Source organism: Monodon monoceros, unplaced genomic scaffold (genome assembly GCF_005190385.1).
Source record: "Monodon monoceros isolate NGI ecotype Baffin Bay Population unplaced genomic scaffold, NGI_Narwhal_1 Super_Scaffold_1, whole genome shotgun sequence".
NCBI classification, from domain to species: domain Eukaryota; kingdom Metazoa; phylum Chordata; class Mammalia; order Artiodactyla; family Monodontidae; genus Monodon; species Monodon monoceros.
Window position 1 is genome coordinate 57,425,422 of NW_021703765.1, and position 16,559 is coordinate 57,441,980.

Below are 16,559 nucleotides of genomic sequence, written 5' to 3' on the forward strand. Positions count from 1 at the left end.
GGTGCGGCCGTCGGCGCGCAGGCGCAGTGCGCGGACCCGGGCGCACCGCCTTTCCCAACGCCCCGGCCCGCGGTCCACCGCGAGCCGGGGCGGACACCCGCCTCCACCGCCAGCCGGGGCAGCAGCGTTGTTCTCCCGGGTCCCAGCTCGCAAACTCGTCCGCCCGCCCCCGCAAAAATAACATGTGAATACCCAACGTAGAAAGAGCCTCCTCTTCCTCGCCGCCGCCATTTCCAGAAGTTTCCAGTCACTGCCACGGCCACGGTCGCCGCAGAGCGCGAAACGGCACCCGCCGGCCCGGCACGTCGGCGGCGCCTGCGCGCCTCCCTCGCTCTCCTAGGCCCCTCCCTTCTGGGGCTGGTGCCGGCGGAGGGGAGGCGGCGAGGCGGGTGGGGTCCGCACCCCCGCGTCCACTTGGTACGCCCCGACCCCCGCCCCCGGCTCGGGAAGCTTCTCCCGGCCCAGGCAGAGCGGCGGGCCGCGGCGCGGGGAGGCGGGCGGAAGGGGCGGCGGGGCCAGGGGCGGAGCGCTCACGCCGCCCGTCCCGTGCCCGGCGCGTCACGTGCCCGCGCCGCGGCCAATCGCCGGACGGCGCCGTCCTGGGAGCGAGCAGGCTGTGGTGAGGGGCGGCGGAGACCGGAGATGTTTTCGAGCCCGGCCTTGGCGGCGTTCGCGGCGGCGGCGAAGACCACGACAGCGACGGCCGCGCCGAGACCCTCGTTCCGGGGGTAGACCCTCCCGCGCCGGCCGTGCCTCGGGTCCGTGCGGGCGAGGGGGGCGTGGCGACAGGCGAGGAGGAAGGAGGGGCGCGGTTTCAAGCCCCGGCCCCGGAGCCCGGGAGGAGCCCCTCAGTCGCGCCCGCTCCCGTCCCCTCCCCCGAGCGAGGTAGGGACTCGCCCCGCCCTGCGGCGCCGCGCTGACAGTACGGCTGCCCCGCCGGGAGCGCAGTGGTCGCGGCGCGGCGGGAGCTGCCCGAGCGGGGGGCGGGGGCTCCGCGGGCGGCCGCGCCGCTCCCGGAACATGGCGGGGCCGCGGCGCGTGTGCGTGCGAGGGAACGAGGGAGCGAGTGTGCGCGGCCGGGGGGGCGCTGCCGGGAGCCGGGCGGGGTGGGGGCGGGGTGGGGGCGGGGCGGAGCGCCCCCAGCCCGGGGCCGCGGGTAGGCAGCTTCGCGGCGCGGGCGAGCCGGGCCCCGGCGTTCTCGGATCCTCGGGCCGCCGGGTTCTTGGAGCTAGTTCGAGGGTAACACGGTGTGACGCAGCCTCGAGGTTCCCAAAGCGTTGAATAAACGGTTGTACAAAGAGGTCACCGAAGCCCAGCTGACAGCTGTTTTAATAATAACAGTAAGAAACAGTTTAGGACGGGAAGTTGACACTCTTGCACCCGTAGAAACCGTAGGAAACATTTTAAGCGGTGTTAGCGGTCGAGAGTGTAATTTCCACCCTGCGGACGCAGTGAAAAGGGTCGCAGACCCAGAGATCCTTAACACTTCGGAATCGGCTCTAATCCTGAAGTTGAAGTGAACCTGAGTTCTCAGTCATGTGTCCTTTTTTATTTTAAAACGGTTTATGTAAATTATAAAAGAAGGCGAACTGGTGAAATAGCTATTTTAAAATAAATTGACTGTTGATTAAAAACATATGATCATATAGGCTCTTAAAAATCTTGGGCACCGATCTGTTTCAGTTTCTTCAGTCGTTATACAAAGGCTTTCCTGGAGATTAGCTCAGAACTGGCAGAACATGTGCTATATTGGTGCCAAGTGGCTTAAAAAACAAAATGAGATAGTGTCGACTGTGTAAGATCAAGTCGTTATATTAGCTAAGCTTGTTGGGAAAAGTCTTTAATTTGGGCTAAACGCAAAAACATGTAAACATTCGAAATGTTTCATAGGCAAGGGGGGGAAGGCTTTACTGAAAGATCTTTTATAGTCAACACAAGCAGTAACCAAATTTCTAAAGGTCTGCAGACGGTTGACTGAGTAAGGTCAAGCCTAACTATTCGGGGTATGTGTTCTATTTTAGGGACAGGCAAGGTGTTAAAATGAAGTAAAACCTAAGTAGTATTCATGGAAGGAAAAGAGCAGGATGCCTGTAATGTTCTTAATCTCTCTGGATTCCATAGTTGTTGTTAGGATGGTTTTATGAACAAGCAGAGCTGGGAAAGTGGAAATCTCTGGGTGTGTATTCCTTGAAGACTATTTGAGGCAGAGTAAAGAAAATAAAGTATTCAGATGAGGAAAGAACTTAGTAGGTGGAAATACATTGTGCGGTCTTTGATTTTAGTTCTTTAATATCAGGAAGGGGGAAAACAGCTTGAATTTTGCTTGGAGATGAGCGCCCAACTGGTGGAATGAATTTAAAAGGAAGATGTTTTTATTAAATTGTTTATGTTACTTTTTTTTTTTTTTTTTGCTATAGAAGTTGCTGTAAAAGGTAACTGATAATCTTCGAGGTAGACTGGAGAAATAGGGATATTTGGAAAACTCTTCATTGGAAAAGAGGTTTTTATTCTATAGAATAAAAATAATAGTAAAAATGTTCAGTTTCTTGGTATGAGTTGATGAGTAGTTAAATTTTCTGTAAGCCATTCTTATGTTTTAAGAGCATTGTTTCAGGCTAAAAGGAGAATGAATAGTGAGATTAATCATGTCCATCGTAGTCCATAAAAGGTTTAGACAGCTTTCTGTATATAAACTTGATGCTACTGAAGCAACATCTATCAGATAGACATGAAGAATTTATCCAGTAATTGCAGTAGGTTGCTTAATAGCTATGACACCACTTTCTGACTTGGAACTTGTTGCGGAAGCTGACATCAACATGTATTTGTAAAATGCTTGTACTCTGTAAAGGTTGTAGTTTAGAGATTTATCCTTAAAACTGGAAGAGACCTCAGATTTTCTAATCCGTTTCCCTCATTTTACAGATGAGAAAATAAAGGCCTGGTAAGGGGGAATGACTTACCCAAGTCAGCACAGCTAATTAAAACAGTCTGTGGTTTGGCCTAGAGATTTTTTTTTTCTGAAGACGCTAATTTGCTTCTTTCTTTAAGAAGTAGCTTTATGGAGTAGTGGAAAGAACAGGCAAATAAAAGTGAGAAGGCCAGGGTTTACATTCTTGATTTGTCACTTCCTAACTGTGGTTTTTGATAAATCATACTTTCAGAACCTTGCCTTTGTAATCTGCAAAAAATAATTTTCCTACACAATTTACAGGATTGTTTGATGGAACAAATGTGATTACATATGGAAAGCACATTATATACTATAAGCTTTTATCTATATAAAAAGTGGTGACATTATTTTTAAAATAAATAACAGTTTTCTACTGTATTATCTAAGGTGTCTAGATCCCTAGGTTTTTGCTTAGCCTTAGCTTCATTGTTTTGAGCACCTGCTGTTTTATAGATTATAACTCCCTGTAGATAACATTTTCTGATCCCTACTTAGTTCTAATCTTAGTAAAGCTTCTTATGAACATTTTAAATATTGCGGTTGTTAGAGCCTGACTTCCTCTGGAGAATATGAAGTTTCTTCGTATAGCATTTGAAAACATTCTCATATACACTCATGCATGCATAATCTGTTTCTTTAACAGGCAGTGGCTTTTTAAAAGTAATAGTGAAAGTATCTTAGTAGCAATGTTAATTTGTTGCTAGTTTCTAGATAATGGCAATAACAGGAGGTAATTTCCTTTATAAACTCAGCTTTTGAGTACTTCATGTTAAGGTTATCTTGTAGATCTAAAATATAAGTGCAGAAATGTTAAGACACTGTTGACTTTTGCTGTTAGGTTTAAAGACCTTTTTCTTTTAGCACTTTAAATCGATAATACTGGGAACATCATTGTAGTATTGTAGTGTTACATACATGGATTATTTGTAACCTTGAAGCTAAAGGTTATGATAAACATTTGTTGAGCATGTAGAATCTGCACGTATCTGTGTTCAAAGTTTTAAGTGAAATATTTCAGATAATTTTCATAATAACCCTGTAAAACAGATACTGTGGCTGAGGAAAATGAGGCTTTGAACTGTTAAGTGGTGTACAGATATTCACAGACCAAAAAAAGTGACAGACTCTGCTGTCCCCATTCTTAACCATTTCTCTGTATTCTACCTCTAAGAGTGTTCAGCTGATTTTGAGAAGTTTTAGGGCAGTTTTTAAGTTTCTGACTTTGTGAAAAATTTGGTGGGGTGGGGGGCAGCATTCTACCTTCTACTATGTTGGTTAAAAAACAAAAAGAAAAGAAAATACCTTATGAGAATTGTGGAAAACAGTCCAGCAAGCCTTTTAATGAGATGCTGATGTAGTTGGGTTTTTTTATGTTGTCAGAAGCAAATTAGTCTCGCCAGCAACAGAAGGACTACAGTTGTTAGTACTAAGAGGCTGTTCTAACAGACTCCACCTTGATATTGATGTTCATTGTTCTAAGGAAACATACTTTAAACAGAGTGACTGAAGGAAAAAGATAACTAACCAAATTCATTTGGGACTTTTATAAAGGAATAGATCCAGCAAGAGTAAATATGAGTTTGTCCAGGTTAGAAAATAGCAACCAAAACTAGGTTTTCTGATTAGTGGAACCTCCACAATTCTAAGAAATTCAAATTTAAGTTCTTAGAGAATTAGATTTAAATACAGAAATGCTTCCAAATTGAGGTAAATAGAAGAGGTAAATTATGAAGCTGCAAGTTGCAAAATCATTTTTCTTCGGCTTTTAAAAATTGTGTCTTTTTTTGGCCAGTCCCTTAATATTTGTTTATTGCACTAAAATTGTTTCAAAATATGTAGTAGTTTACATTTCTGTTTATCAGTTTGTATTTGGGCCACAATTGGGGGAGATACCACAAATACTTGTGATAAATACTATGTTGTTAAACTACCTTATTGCTTGAAAGAGTTGGGAGAGTCCTGTAGCTTCTTACATTTCAGATTGTTGTTCTTCCTACATAGGAGTTTTTTTGGCATTCTGACTTCTAATAGAGAACAAAAACCATGTGTGTGTGGCTCTCTCTTTCTAGAAATAGCTGTAGTAACTCACGATAAAAGGTAATAGTATGTAAAAAATTACGGTGTTCTGTAGTTCATGAAGTACGTTTTATATCCGATCTCTTGAATTTCACAGCTACTCTGAGATCAGCAAAAAATCCGCTAATCTAATGATATTGAACCATGGATAGGATCCAGGTTAAAATTCTCTGGAGTAATGCTAGACTCCTTTGAAATGCACTCGTGAAAGAGAAGCATTAGCAAATCTGAAGGAAGAGGAAAGAAACACCTACTTTTATTCTCTCTTCCACCAAAGCCGCATTGTACACAGCTTTCTTCCATTCTGTTCTACCACTTCTGAAACTTTAACAAGCAGGGTAGGAGTAAATACTAAAAACATTCTTTATACCACTTTACTAATTAGTGCTGGTGGTTAATGATGTCGCTTAGATGAGAAAATTTAAAATTTACAGAATGTTTCCTACCGTAATTTGCACAAAAATATTGTAACTAGGAATAAAGCCTTGGCTTATATTTTAATATTATGTACTAAAGTCTTGCAACCTCTGAGTTAAAATGAGTTCTTTTTACCAGAGTTTAATTTTGACTATTTGGAAGTTACTTGGTGATCAAAGAAAAGACCTTTTATTGAGCTTTAGTATTCTAGGTACTGTTAGATACTTACATATGTGTTATTTTAATATATGATGAGAATAGATATTTTACATATCTAGTTATGAAGAAACTTCAAAAAGTTGTTACTGGAATGTCTCCAACTCTAGGTGCTATTACTCAAGAACTAACTTAAAATTTGTAAGTGTTATATAAATGTAATTTTATTACTTTGAGAAAAATTTTTTCTTAAGATCAGCCCAATTCGTTTGTAGATTGATAGCTGAGGTGATCACCCAGTAGTGGTTCTTCAACCTTCAGAAATTATCCCTGTCTTCCAGAATTCATAAAAACATCCCAAGAATGAAGATGAGTGTTCTCTTTAAGCTGCAGTCCAACAGGACAAAAAAATACCTCTTTGCCTTCTATTTGTGCTCATGCTGTTGAAAGTAAACAATTGTTGGTTACCAATTAAAATTTGTGTCATTACATTTAAGTTATATTACCGCTGTCATTTTACATCCAAGGCTTTCATCTTTAATTGCGGTATGAAGGGTTTGATTTTAGCTACAGGAATTTGGATCATTAGCTAATACATGGAGAAATAATCATTTGCATTTTCTCTTCTGTGAATTGATACTTCATATCCTTTGGTCAGAGGCATAATTACAAATGTCCTGTGATTGATAATGGATTCTCCACATAACTTTTCATTCACTCTTTACCATTACCTTGTGAAGTTTATCTTGTTGTCATTATACAGATGAGTTTAAATCAGTGTCTGTATTATTCCTTTACAAAACTGCACATTCAAAGAAGCTGATATTATTAAGAGAAAAAAAGGTAAAATGATAGATAAAATATGAGCCTTTATGGGGAAAATAATTGTTTTGTATTATGGATTTTTACAAGGAGTGAAAGTTCTTGAATGATCCAGTCTGACAGTGTGACAGATTATCTCTGGATATTGAATATGAAAGTAACCAGAATTTCTTTTATTTTTCTGTATTTTCAAGTTTTGCCACAATGAGCTAGTATTATGGATATAATCAAGAAGGTTTTAAACACTGCATGTTTAGTTAACAAATTTTAAATAAATGTTTCTATGAACGCTATTGCATTTAGCGTTGAGGCAGGAGTTTAGAAAAATATAAGCGAAGACAATATCATAGGTTGTTTTTTTTTAAAGGATTTACACTCAGTGAACAAAACATAGACATGTGGAATAGGCGAACAGTATTATTGTTTAGTCATTCAAATTGCTTTCTAGTTGGTGTAGAAAGGAACATGGTGAGCCCTCGAGGACATGGATCATGTCTGTCTTGTTCATTGTTGTACCGTAGATTCCATCACACTGTAAAGGATCACCCCGATGCTAATGACAGGAGGATGGTCTGACTGGCAGAAGAGGATGAACTGGGACTAAGGGAGAAAAGATGGGTAGCAGCTGAAAAAGGCCATGATTGCTAGGAAGAAGAGCTTAATAAAAATTAATTTCCAAGATGGGGAGTAATGTAATACAGATTTTCTTAGAAAAGAATTCGAGGTCGTATAGAATTCATGTAGGAGACAAAGAGATCATTGAAAAGGTGCTTAGGTTTTAAGGTTTTAGGTGCCAATGCTAAGCACATATCTGAAGAAGACTTCTTGTATGGAGCTTAAAATCTAGCTGCAAGAGATAATTACTTAAAACAAGGACCCATAATTACAGAGAGGTTCTGTAAACATTTGGAAGTTACACTGCAAATTTTTTAGTGAAAGAACCTATGGCTTTCAGGCTCTGAGATGGGTCTGTCCAAAAAAGACTAAGAATCACTGACTTGGAAATTTAAGTTGAATTTTTGATGTAGAACTGTTACATTCTTAAATAGTCCTAATTTGTGTTTTTAGGCATTTATTTTTTATAGTATATTTCTTTTCATAGATAGAGTTGTTTAACATCAGTATCATCAGTGAGATTTGCCTTTTTTATCCACAGTTCATAACATTTACATGATTATATTTCAGGAAATGTTTTATTTTAAAAATAAAACCAAATACATACATATTGTTTGTCACTGGGGTTGGAGTTTCCATAGTACCACACTTTTCTTGTTACTTACTTTTACAGCTGTTAAAAGACAGTGAATTTACCATGCTTTGGTCCCTCAGTACCATATTTCTTATTCTTCTCCTCAGCATACTTTGGCAGGGAAACAGTTTATAATCCTAAATTGCCCTGACTAAAAGAGCAACCAATAATACTACTACCCTAAGTCAGTTTAGAGCATGTTTTCTCTTAAATGCCCTATATGCAGTTATCCTGAATTCTTTCTTTTTATTGAGGTCTGGTTGATTTACAATATCAATCATATTAGTTTCAGGTGTACAACATAGTGATTCATATCTTTGTAGATTATACTTCATTTAAATTTGGCAGTTGTCCTGAATTCTTGTGTGGAGTATAGCAAGTGGGTTTATGTTGGAGAGTGTGCAGAAGACAGAGGTAGCAGGTCAGGACTAAAGGCCCAGACAGTTCAGCCCTGGTGTGAAGTTGTATGGAAGCTACAACTTTGGCTATAGTTGAAGTAGTGCTAATAACCCACCTTATTGTTGGGTCAGGGTGGGAATGATGTGGTATGTGGATTAGAAATAACTTAATACTTCCATAAGTTTTGCTCTCTTGGGCGGGGTACTGATTTCAGTACCTCTAACTGCATAGAGAGTTTGGGTGTAGATAAAGATGATTTTCAGGATCTCAGACTTACATTGCAGAAGCCATGATTATCATAAACGATTCTGGTTTTTTTATGCCATATCCTTTATCTCAAATCTCTCTTTTTTTAATGTGCCACTATTCAAACTGCACCCAATTAAGCAATTAGAAGTCTTTTCCTTTCATTTAAAGCTGAAGTATGTACCTATCATTTATAAAGAAAGCCGTTGGGACTTTCCTGGTGGCGCAGTGGTTAAGAATCTGCCTGCCAATGCAGGGGACACAGGTTTGAGCCCTAGTCCAGGAAGATCCCACACGCCGCGGATCAACTAAGCCGTGCGCCACAATTACTGAGCCTGCGCTCTATAGACCGCGAGCCACCACTACTGAAGCCCGCGCGCCTAGAGCCCGTGCTCCGCAGCAAGAGAAGACACCGCAATGAGAAACCTGCGCACCACAACAAAGAGTAACCCCCACTCGCCGCAACTAGAGAAAGCCCGCGCACAGCAGCGAAGACCCAGTGCAGCCAAAAATAAATAAATAAATATAAAAAAAAATAGAAAGCCGTAAAAATGAGGGCATTATTTGGGATTAAAGTGTGAGTAGTACTGAGAATGCCACCAGGCGTATGATCTGTTGAGTAGATGGGCTGCTTGTCTTTTGAGGGGCAAAGTAAAATACCAAAAACTTTTTTAAATTTTGAAATAGTTCAAATAATTTAAAAGGTACAGAAGATAGCATAGTGAGAGCCTTCTACCTATCACCAACCTTAAGAATTACAATTCAGTTGAACCCCCCTGTATACCTTTCCTTGAGCCATTTCCTCACTTCCCCAGGCAAATTCCTATCTCCCTCTTTGCACAAACTTTTCCCAACAGTGGATCTGCCCTTTCCCTAGACCTATGTAGATTTGTTTATGCAAAGTTCACCACAGTGACCTTTTCCGTTTCAATTCTATTACATATTTTTTCATTCTCTGCCCATTTTTATTTATTTATGTACTTATTTATGTATTCATTAATTTATATTTTTGGCTGCATCGGGTCTTAGTTGCGGCACACGGGATCTTTTGTTGCGGCGCTCAGGCTTCTCTCTAGTTGTGGCGTGCGGGCTCCAGAGCATGTGGGCTGTGGTTTGCGGCACGCGGGCTCTCTAGTTCAGGCGCGTGGACTCAGTAGTTGTGGTGCGAGGGCTCAATTGCCCCACGGCATGTGGAGTCTTAGTTCCCCGACTAGGGGTCAAACCCGCATCCCCTGCATTGAAAGGGGACCACTGGACCACCAGGACCACCAGGGAAGTATCTCTGTTGCATATTGTGTATAACAGTAAGAGCAGCCTCACTAGAGGAGTTGAAAATAAGATTTGTATACATGAGGTAGAAATCTACCTTAAAATCTAGGCAAAGTAAAGACTTCACTGCACTATATGCAGAACAGATTGGCAAAGTAGATGTGAGAGTAACCTAGTGACATTATCATTTTAGGAAGATTAGCCTGGTAGCAGCGGTGTGGAGCAGTGGTCTGAAAGGAAGTGTGAGTTGCTAACTCATTTTGACTGGCTTTTTTCCCTTCTAATTACCCTATGTTAGTGAGATTTTGTTCTGCTTCCAAACACTGCTATTTTGCAGGAAGAGAAAGGAGCTGGTGGCAAAATGCTTAATTTTGAGTGCTTCTAGTTTTCAGGCTTTGGGGGGTTGCTCTTGCCCCCCTTTAGAATCTGTTGACAGTGAAGTGAATACGTAGTGGTGGTTAGTTCTCTACTTTCAGTATTGTAATTTTTCCACCGCCCGGTGCCAGAGATGCAAGTCAAGCTGCCTCACCATTTTCTCTGGGCTGTTGCAGCCCTCTGCTGGTCTACGGAAGTTGCACATTTAGAGCCCTGTAGGGCTAGAAAGAGGTCAGTAAACCCAGCAACTCATTTTTAGAATCTTAGAACCTTAGAAGTCATTTATGTCAGCTCCCCATTGCAGATGAGTGTTTTATATGTCGACCTCTGCATCTGGAAATGACTGGATATATAAATATGTGTACATACCGAGGGCAAATAGATCATTGTAAACCCAGCTGCCTGTATTACTTTCTTTAAAAATTCTAAATGCATTGTTAGAATGTGATCCTTTATGGTCCACTGTTTGACAGTGCCAAAAAAATCTTTTTACCACTAATCTCTTTTGTAAATATTATCTAATGAAGTAATGAGAATTTTATTTTTAAAAAATTTGAGGTATTGTTTAGTTATTACTATTGGAAGATAAATATAACAGATAAATGCTAATTGTTTCTTTTAAATTATTTTCAAAGCATTTTTACTTCTTGTTGCTGATGTCATTCTAGCCTCCTTGCTCTTGCTGACTATTCCTTCCCACCTCACAGTCTGGTCGTTACAGTTGAAGTGGTCTCCGTGTCTCTCCTGTAATTCCTCTTTAGTGTGTCTTCCAGAGTTTCACCAATGGCACTTTTTTTCCCCCCATGGCACCTTTTTAAACATGCTGCTTGAATTGTGTCACTGCCTTTTTTTTAAAGCCTTAAATTGCTTTTGTCATCATAAAGATCAAACAACACAATGACAAGGTGCTTCATGTTGCTCCCTTCCTCCTCTTTAGCCTCATTTTCTACCCTATTGTGTTTCAGTTTTTGCTGTCCCTTCAATGTGGTCTGCTATCTTGCGTGGGCGTGTGTAATTTCTTGGTCTGGAATACAATCATTTTCTTGTGGGAAAATGTTATGGAATAGCTGCCAGAAAACTTTGTGCTAAAAATCAACCATGGCTTACTTTGGGAAGGTATGATATAGCAAGCATGAACCCTTGGTTGTTTACATTTCAAGCAGTTTGGCTGCCTAAATCTTACTCTGTTTCATACTGTTGGTTTACCTTTGTGGAATTTTGAAGGTAATGCACACATAGAGCTAAACCAAATAGACTATTTACAGTGCATTTACTTGGTATAGTCTTCTAAATTAACTGCCATGCTCAGCTTTCCGAAGGAGATAATATATAGCAACACCAACCCAAAGTGCAGCCTATATTTACTGGATTGAGCTTCTGTCCTGAATCTTTTGCTTCCTTTCCTATTCTGATGGCTGGGTTAGAAAACATAAAACACATGAAAGTACCTTTTACCTCTTTCCCTCTCCCTCTCTCTAAAGTAGTTCTCTCACCTGCCATCTCATTATTTTTTCCCCGTGGGTTCTAACCAGAACACTGTAGTTCTCCAGAGCAAACCAAGTGTAAGTCGACCTATTTTATTATTTTAAAAATTTTTATTTGTAGATTATACAAGGAGTACATGCTCATTATAAAAGTTAATATAGAACTGTATAGGGCTTCCCTGGTGACGCAGTGGTTAAGAATCCGCCTGCCAATGCAGGGGACACGGGTTCAAGCCCTGGTCCGGGAAGATCCCACATGCCACGGAGCAACTAAGCCCGTGGGCCACAACTACTGAGCCTGCGCTCTAGAGCCCGCAAGCCACAGCTACTGAGCCTGCGTGCTGCAACTACTGAAGCCCGCACGCCTAGAGCCTGTGCTCCGCAATAAGAGAAGGCACCGCAATGAGAAGCTTGCGCAACAAAACGAAGAGTAGCCCCTGCTTGCCACAACTAGAGAAAGTTTGCGCGCAGCAACGAAGACCCAACACAACCAAAAATAAAAATAAAAAAATTTATTTTTAAAAAAGTTAATATAGAACTGTATAAAGTAGACCATAAACATTCCTTAAGGACTTTAAAAAATATCGTCTTAAGGGCAGTGTTGAGGACAGTTTATTTTAAAGGATGTGGATGTTTTCATCTTTTTCATGCTGTTGATTAAATTTGTGATTTTGATGATACTAATTTCTTGGTCTGGAATACAGCCATATTATTCTTGTGGGAAAAATGTTATGGAATAGCTGCCAGAAAACATCGTGGTGAAAATCAACCATGCCTTACTTTGGGAAGGTATGATAAAGCAAGCACAAACCCTTTTCATAGACTGAATTCTCACTTGAATTGTTTAAGTAGTTGAGGTGTTAGGGAGGTACAGTTAATATCCCAGAAGCATGACCATTTACCATGAGGCCTTTTCCATTATTTTTTAAGACCACCTTTTAAGTGTGAGGGAATTAAGCTTTTGGTCTTTGTGCAAGTAGGAAATGTTTAGTATTTATGTCTAATGGTTTACTTTTTTTGCATGGGGGAACACAGCAATAAGGATGTCATTGTTTAGTACTTTAAGCTATCATTTTTGTATTCATAGAAAAATAGAATGGAGTGAAACTGTTCTAAATATCTTATTCTGGAATCAGAATTTTGGAAAAATAGGAGATCTTCAATGTTATCTAGCCTAACTCTCAAGAAGAAACAGATACTGAGAAGTGATGAAGGTCAACCAAAAAGTCAGTGGTAGATCTCAGCGTAGAATCTTGGACATCAGGCTCCCAGATCAAATCAGAGAAAATAATAGTCACTTTCCTAACTGAATGACTCTTTTTTTTTTTTCTTTTTTAAAGGATGAGCTCCATGACCTTTATTTATTTATTATTTTTTAAAGTAACCATTTTATTTTGGCTGCACTGTGCTGCATGCGGGATCTTAGTTCCTCGACGAGGGATCGAACCCATGACCCCTGCTGTGGAAGTGCAGAGTCTTAACCACTGGACCACCAGGGAAGTCCCTACTGAATGACTCTTAAGGGTCATTGAATTCTGTTGCTGGTCCTTTACTGGTTACCTTTTTTTCTCAAAAAATTTTGGAGGAAGCATTTTTACCCTCAGCATAGCTGCAGCCCAGTGGAAGCTGGAGCAGGAAAAAAGTTAGCAATTTCCATTCCATGCTTACAGTTTTAGCTTTACTTTCTTTAGGTAGGATGTAAAATTGCTGGTAAATTTAGAGGGCAGCATTTGAATATTTTATATGCACCAAGGACTATGTATGCTAAGATATTTTATTTACTTCTCATAGCCTTATTATTTGAGCATTACCATTGCATAATATAGATGAAGAAATTAAGATTAAAAATTTAAAAGTAAAAATAAAAAGATTAAGAAATTAAGTGCATCTTCTGGGGACTTCTGGACTATGAGGCAGACTGGGGATGCTCCCTTCTATTTTAGTAATGTATACGGAAAGCTAGATAAAAATAAAATATTTAAAAAACACAGCTGAGCTTGAAAGCAAGAAAGAGGAATCTGCAGGTGCCTGAAATGGAAAAAGAACTCAAAGTCATAATAGGAAGCAGAAATTGAAGCCCTGTCCTATAAAGAAAATAGACAGATACCTTCTTAGTGTGTGAGCTTTAATGCAGCCCTGGAACCCACAGGCCCAGGAGTGGCAGGGAGCTGTGCCCAGACCAGGAAGGGTCTGAATTATTTATGAATGGGGCCTGAAGAAAAGTCTACCAGCTTAGGGTTATATTTCCTGGTGTGTCTTCTTATCCTTTTATCGTCAACCATTTTAGTATCCTTTTTTGGTCTCTTTTACAAAGTATGTTGCTGAATCTTATTTTTATCCAATCTCAGAGACTCGTATCTTTTTTTTTTTTTTTTTTTTTTTTTTTGCGGTACGCGGGCCTCTCACTGCTGTGGCCTCTCCCGTTGCGGAGCGCAGGCTCAGCGGCCGTGGCTCACGGGCCCAGCCACTCCGCGGCATGTGGGATCCTCCTGAACCGGGGCATGAACCTGTGTCCCCTGCATCGGCAGGCTGACTCTCAGCCGCTGCGCCACCAGGGAAGCCCAGAGACTCATATCTTTTAATTAATGAGTTTAATCCATTTTCATTTATTGTAATAAATGTAATAAATTTATTGTACACAAATATTGGAAATTATTTACATTCTATTGACTATCTTTATTCATCTTCTACAGTTTCTTAATCTTATAAATATATTTTAAAATATATTTTAAAATATATATGTTTTCTTTCCTCCAAACAAGAGAAGTACTGTAACCACTTTCTCACTTCCTCTAGTCTCCTCCACCCCACCTCCTACCCCACAACGTCCCAGCAGCCATGTTGACGTTTTGTAGAATTTTATTTCTGGATTGTTAGGGGTATTCTTCAAGCATCCATCCGTCTGTCATTTTTGTTTTTGTATGAAATATTAGGTTTATTAGGTTATTTACTCTAATTCCCATACATCACATGGTAGTTCTCACAGGTTTATTTCAGTTATTTTTTGAGTGCCTACTTAAAAGCAATTTTCAAGCAGGGTGTTTGTATATATACATTACAAGGCCTTTTTATGCCTGAAAATATCATTCGTTAACCCTCACTTTTATTTTTTTTAATTTTTATTATTTTTTTAACATCTTTATTGAACTCTCACTTTTAAATGATAGCTTAGTGTGATTAAAGATTTTTGGTTTGAAATTTTTTCCCTTAACATTTTGAAATGTTACTGCATTGTTGTCTTGCCTCTGATGTTGCTTTTCATAACTTCTGATGTCAGTTTGATTTCCTGGGTGTGTGACCTGCAGTTCCCCTCTAGAAGATTTTGAAATTTTTGTTTATCTTTTTTAGTTTATAGTGTGTCTGAGTGTAGTTCCTTTCCTGTCTTGTTTGGCCCTTGAATTCATATTCACTGATTCATTCTTTCATTCAGCAAATATTTATTGGAAGTCTACTGTGTGCCAGGTTATATTCCACACACTTTAATCTGAGATCTTTGATCTTTCCTCAGTTCTGGAAAATTATTGGTAATTTTTTCAAATATCTTCATTTTTTTTTTTCTTCTGGGAATTCTATTATATGGATTCTGTTACTTCTAATGTCTCTTCTTTAATATTTTCCTTTAAAAAAAAAATCCCTCTCTGATGCCTTCTGCAACTGTCCTCTGCCTGATCTTCTAGCTCACTTACTCATTCTTCGGGTTTTTCTTTCTATTATTTATGTAACCTGTAGAGTTGTTTATTTCAATCATTGTACTTTCATACTCTGTATTTCTTCTTGGTTCTGTTTAGTCTTTCTGCATATTATCAGTCTTCTCTTATTTCTTTGAGGATTTTAAATGGTTTAAAAATTTCTTCAGACGTCTGTTCCATTAATTCAGCTTCATATAGTATAGATGGTTTAGTTTGAGTTGAGATTTTTTTTCAGTGGGAAACCAACAAAAAAATTAAGCAGGTCAGTGGTAGCATCTGGTTTTTAGTTTTAAGAGATCTGATCACTGCTTGTAGAAGGGGTGTGTGTGTGTGTGTGTGTAAGAGAAGGAGGAAGGGAGGAGTAGGGTAAGAATGGAAGCAGGGAGATAATTTGAAGAGTTTTTGCACTAGCCTATCCAGGTGATCTTGGTGGCTTGGGGTGGGTAGCAATTGATGTGGAAAGACATGGATTTAATTTGAGATGTGCTTTAGAGATGGAGTCAACATTTCTGAATTTTTGGCCTAAGTGATGGATGGAGGGTGGTGCCATTTGAAATGGAGAAGATGGGTAGGTGAGGAAGTTTGACAGAAAATTAAGAATTCTCTATAGTATTATTTTGGTTTGGTATGCCTATTAGACATCCACGTGAAGATGTCAAGTAGGCAGTTGGATATACAAATACAGAGTTTTAAATGAGGACGAGAGTTATGGATTTGGAAGTGAGTAGCACTTCAATGGTATTTAAAACAATGGGATTAGGTTATTTAGAGAGTGTGTTAGAGAGTAGAAAGGGATCCAGGATCAAGTCCTGAGATACTCCCAACATTTAGAGTTTCTGCAGAAGAGGAGAGGTCAAGAAAAAAGGATTTTTGCATAACTTTTACTGTAAAAAGGTACTATGTTTAGCCACATTTTTACAAATGAATATTTAGATTTTTTTCTCCAGTGTTTTGGATACACGTAACGTTTTAGTGGATGCCTTTGTATATTATCTTTGCATATTTGTATAGTACACCTGTAGGGCAAATACTAAAATTGAATTATCAGGACAAAAGTCTGTGCATTTGTATTTTAATAGTTTTGCCAGATTCTTCTCCAAAGAGGTTATCCCAGTTTCATCGCCATCAATAATGTATGAGGGCTTCCCTGGTGGCGCACTGGTTGAGAGTCCGCCTGCCGATTCAGGGGACACAGGTTCGTGCCCCAGTCCAGGAAGATCCCACATGCCACGGAGCGGCTGGGCCCGTGAGCCATGGCCACTGAGCCTGCGCGTCCGGAGCCTGTGCTCCGCAATGAGAGAGGCCACAACAGTGAGAGGCCAGCGTAACGGAAAAATAATAATAATAATAATTATGTATGAATATTCTGTTTTCCTTAATCCTTGCCAACACAGCCTTAATCCTTGGCCGTCTTCTAAATGAAA

General features: G+C 40.1%; 1 protein-coding gene across 8 annotated transcripts in view; it reads left to right on the top strand.

The window, feature by feature from the left end:
• Nucleotides 1-586: 586 nt before the first annotated feature.
• Nucleotides 587-16,559, top strand: part of ANKRD12 (ankyrin repeat domain 12) — a 113,591-nt gene continuing 97,618 nt past the window's right edge. For 4 of the 8 annotated variants that reach the window (XR_003793602.1, XR_003793601.1, XM_029223156.1 and 1 more), the window contains exon 1: nucleotides 604-885. The gene's annotated coding sequence lies outside the window, so the exon portion shown is untranslated. Of the gene's footprint in view, nucleotides 886-1,983; nucleotides 2,004-16,559 lie in introns of those variants that run through there. The other 4 variants (XM_029223190.1, XM_029223180.1, XM_029223164.1 and 1 more) reach the window with 4 other exon arrangements.